This window comes from Pteropus alecto, unplaced genomic scaffold (assembly GCF_000325575.1).
Source record: "Pteropus alecto unplaced genomic scaffold, ASM32557v1 scaffold8, whole genome shotgun sequence".
Taxonomy (NCBI): Eukaryota; Metazoa; Chordata; class Mammalia; order Chiroptera; family Pteropodidae; genus Pteropus; species Pteropus alecto.
Window position 1 is genome coordinate 22,551,761 of NW_006494609.1, and position 4,812 is coordinate 22,556,572.

Consider the following 4,812-nt stretch of genomic DNA (forward strand, 5'->3'; position numbering starts at 1 on the left):
GCTTCTAACCACCAGAAGCCAGGAGGAACGCCCCCACCCAGTCGCGACAACCAAAATGTCTGCGGACGTTGGCAGATGTCATCTGGGGGAAAGAAAATCACCCCATTTGAGAACCATCGGCGTAGAGGGTTTGAGCCAAGGTCACGCAAAGTCTACCCGTAACCCCAAATCTTCTCATTTCCCATTTTCCAAATTTCTTCTTCCTCCCAGCCGCAGAGTTATTCTCCACGTAAGGTCCCTCGAGAGCCACCACCCACCCTCCTCTGCCCCACTCCGTGGCCCGTCACTGGCTCTCTGGCCTTCCGGCTCCAGGTAGTTAGGCCAATGGGAGGCCCTGGTGGAGAAGCGGGGAGAGGGAGCTGAAGTATTTGGCCCGGTTCCCCACGCCCCTCCCTGCACAGTGACTCCGCCAGGCTCTGGGAGCACCGGTGCCTCCCTCTGCCCGGTTAGGTGTGAGAATGGGGGTGGCTCCCCGGCCATCGGCCCTCCCTCATTTGCGTGACCACTGCATGCCTCTATGCATGGACCGTTCATTAATTTACTTCCAGCCAGACCTTCTGGACCAGGCCATCTGTTTCCTGACTATTAAAACCAGTAACCCCAGACTTGGGACAAGAAAGCAAATTCAACTCTTGAGCACGCTGCAGCCATGTCTCAAGGCCTGGCCTTCCGGCAAGCTCTCTGCTGCCTGTCACCCACTGAATGTGCCCTCCCCGCTCCGAAACATCCTAATCCTGGGTGGCTAATGCTCTTATGGGATACTTCTCTCCACCTCGGGTTCAGTTATTTCTGTCCTGTCTTATCCCCTCCCCTGGACAAAGGGATTTGGAAGGAAAAAAGAAAGGGCTTGTATTTCACCCTATATGCATGGATTTGGAATTCTATTTTGTGCTCTCTCTGATTTTTCTTCAATACTTGGATATAAAACGTATTAAAATATTTTTAAAACCTTTTTTTCAGAACTTTCATAGATTGCCTTAGGACAACCTACGAAGCTTTCCGTTTCAGAGACTCCACAGATTTCTCACCTTTGGGTTTCCGTGACGTATTCCAGGCGTGAGCTGTGGCATTGGTGGTGTTTCTTCCCAGCTGGTGGGGACTGGCTGGCATGTGGCATTTATCAGCACTCTTCCAGGGCCAAGCGAGAGGCCTTCCTTCGTCTGACCAAGCTTTCTGGGTGCTCTGGGCCTTGTGGCGGTGACTTCTGGGTGTTTCCTTGGGTCCGCAGAACAGAATAGGACCTCACGTTACATCAGTGTCCACGGGATGGCAACTGAACTTCCCGTGCGCTCGCTATGTGCCAAGCACTGTGGTCAGCGCTCTTTGCGTGGATATTGCATTTCAGTGTAATCTGACTTAAATTTGCTCCCCACTCCTCCACCCCAAATCTTCAGGCAACTTTGTAGTGCTGAATAAATAGGCACAAATTCAATAAGAAATGTGTTTGATGACATGTCAACAGAAATGCAGTGAGGAGAAGGTAGGGTGGAAAGGTGACTGTCTAGGGTCGGGGAGGCCTCCAGGGTGGCCTTGAAAAAGTTACTGTCCAGTCCAGTTCCTGGGGAGCCCCTCTCCAGGAGATGCATGGAGCAGGGGGCTGGGCGCCTGGTGTGGCTGGTGATGTGGACAGAGAAGGGGGGCTGTAGGCACGCCCTCGGCTGAGGGGGAGACGACACCCTAAGAGAAGCAGCAGGAGGTCAGAGAACAGTCTGAGATGTGGGCCGAAGCTCAAGAAGCGGTGGAACCAGTTTCTTCCAGAAACGCTGGACGGGGAGATGCTTAGGACGGGCTGGCGTCCAGAGAGCCAGGAGGGGGCCTTTCTGGGTCGGGAAGCCACCCCTGCAGCACAGCAGGCACGGCCAGGTTTGAAGTGGCCCCAGAGGAGACCAGGAGAGCAGGGCAGCTGTGTCACAGGCATCTTTGAAGATAAGCGAGTGGGAAGAGCTTGAGGGCAGACGCAGGAAGGCTCTGCGCTGCTTTGATGTGCGTGTCTGCTCCCCAGAGGGACGCAGCAGAACTCTGTGGGTCTGTGGCTGAGGCTGCAGCCCAGCCACAGCCCTAGGTCTCCCAGGGACCTCTCTGGTCCTCCAGAGAAACCTGAGGCGCTTGTGAAGCAAACCGCTGTGCAGAGAAGTCGAGCGTGGAAAGCCTCGCTGAGTTACTAGGGGCCATCTCAGAAGAGTGTCTCAGAAGGGTGGGGGTCTGAAGAAAAGGAGTCTTATGTGACATGGGCAGTGCCTTTACGAATGTGCAAGGCGGGGCATCTCGGAAGAGGGCGCCCTCAGGCACACGTGCATGTGCTCACACACATATGCTCAGGAACGCACACGCACTGTCTCTATACCCCATTCACAGCCTGTTTCGTGTCCCTTCCTTTGAGAGCCGGAGCTACATCTACCTTTAATGTTCCTGTAAGTACCACAGCAGCCGAGACACTGCACTATACCCTGTGTCCTCTGTGACGGTTCCATAACTAATACTGGTTACGGGAGGGCCCTCTCTGTGGCCAAATAAAAAGCAGTTCAATGGCCAGTGAGGAACACACGTGCCAGGAGATGGCGCCGGTTCCAGTTTCTCGGGTATATTATTGTTTCAAGGTCATTGGGTGGGAACCAGGCAGCTTTTCCTGTATCTTGCCCCTTATGCGTTCCCTCAAACTCAAGTGGAGCTGATAAACACCTAAGCTGACATACACTGTCACTCTGAGTGTCAGATCTGTATTTTCATTCGCCACCTAGGACGCCTCTATTGGCATAAACACAACTCGAACTGAACATGTACCGAAACTGAAATCACGTTTCCTCAAAAACTCGCTCTCTGCTTGTCCCATCCTCATCACCATGTGGCCTGAACTACAAACACGGGCATTAGCCTTTCATCTTCAATTCGGGCTCTCTCCTGCCCAAGCAAGTCTACCTCCTGGACATTTGTGATCCTTCCCCCTGTTACTGCTATAGAGATGCTTCACCCGCTGGCACCCAGACCATAACTAGATCCTGGTTGCTCTCCTGGCCTCCTACCTTCATCCCCATGCCCAGCATCCCTGCCACAGATGACTTCTAAAGAGCAAATGGGAGTATGTCAGTCCCCAGCTTATTACCCTTCAGTAACCCCAAAGTACATTAAAAAAGAAGTCCAGTGGAAGCAACCGAAGTGTCCTACGATAGATGGCTGGACAAAGAAGCTGTGGTACATATAGACAATGGAATATTACTCAGCCATAAGAAAAGATGAAATACTGCCATTTGTGACAATGTGGATGAACTTCGAGAAAATCATGCTAAGCAAAATAAGCCAGACAGAAAAAGTTGAAAACCACATGAAATCACTTGCATGTGGGATATAAACCTAAAAGCAACAAATGAACAGGACAGACAAACAGAGACTCATGGACATGGACAGTAGACTAGTGGTTACCAGAGGGGAGGGGGGAGGGGGAGGAGGAAGGTAGACGGGGTTCCTGCATGAGGGACTCTGACACAAGGGAATTGGAGACACAGACTTGTTCCGGAGAAGCTTCCTTAGAGCTCTGTGGTCATAAACCAACAGTTCTGATATGGATTTATACTAGGTTTATTAAATTGATAGCATGTTTTCTTTTTAAAATGAAATGTTATTAACTAGGTGCATGCATCGCTCTACCCCTCACATTTTTTAACTATTTGTTTTTGAGAAACAACCCACTAACCAAAAATCGTTTCTTCTGCACATATAGCTGTTCAAGTCTGTGCCATTTAACTCGTTATTCATCTAAAGGCACATATTCTGACACCTACCTGCAGGTAGAACTTTCAGGACCTCCAACGACACTCCTCACTTTAGATCTTTTTCTTCTTTCAGCTTTTCCCATCGTGAGCAGCACAGAATAACCAAAAATGCTTTACCTGGCAACTTTCAAGAGCAAAACCCGGGCCTAAGAGAAAGTGCCCAGTTATAACCCAGGAACTTAATCATCGCTTCTCACACATGAAATCCGTTCACTCCTAGTCTTTCTGCGTCATGTATTTCTTCAATTTCGATGCCTGTCATCAGGGTCTACAATAGGTTTGAGACAGACACTGGAAGTAGGACGTAAATCGGAGTTAACCTTCCCTTGGTAAACTCATCTCTCCGGAGCTATTAGCGAGGCGACAGAAATCACTTGACACTGGCCGTAACCCAGAGGTTTCCTCACGTGGTTTATTGATCGTATCGATCAAGCCAAATGAAAAAATAAAATAAAGGCCCATTGGAGCAGCTGGAGCCTCGGGGCGGGCCCCTGTGGGCGGCGCCTATGCTGCTGAGGCGGAGCCTACGTTGAATTGGGCGGGGCGAGCCCTCTGTGGGCGGGGCCTACGCTGACTGAGGCGGGGCGGGCACCGGTGGGCGGGATCTAGCGGGACCCCGCGAAACTGCCGCTCGCGCGGCTCCCGGGCCTCTTAGCTGCCCCTGTGCACTGGCGCGCGGGCTCCTTTGAGCTCGGGGAGCACTGCGGCGGCGAGGGGCAAGGCCAGGAGGCCACTGTTCGCGCCGGGCCGCGCTCTGCGGCTGCAGAACTTGTTGTCATCCTTTTCAAACGTGCCTTTTCTGCGCCTCACTTGTGCCCTGCGCTCTCCGTCCCGCACGTCCACCGCGGGCACTGGCCCGTCGCCGTCGTTGCAGCCCTACGCTCGTTCCCCAGAATCGCCTCGGCTCTTCCGGCCGGCCCTCGCCGCCCTGCGGCCTGAGAAGGACACTGGCTGGAGCGCGCCGTGAGAGGGAACAGGGACGAGGCCGCATGCAGGGGGCGGGGACGCGGGGGGAGAGCGTTAGGGCACGTGAGGGCGTCTCGGC

At 53.0% G+C, this 4,812-nt stretch overlaps 1 long non-coding RNA gene across 1 annotated transcript; it reads right to left on the reverse strand.

Annotated features, from left to right (window-relative positions):
- Positions 1–51: 51 nt before the first annotated feature.
- On the reverse strand, positions 52–4,729 carry LOC112473645. The gene is made up of 3 exons (XR_003044088.1): positions 3,777–4,729; positions 1,029–1,215; positions 52–82 (listed from the first exon to the last, which is right to left on the reverse strand). It is a non-coding gene; the product is annotated as an uncharacterized LOC112473645 (long non-coding RNA).
- Positions 4,730–4,812: the final 83 nt, after the last annotated feature.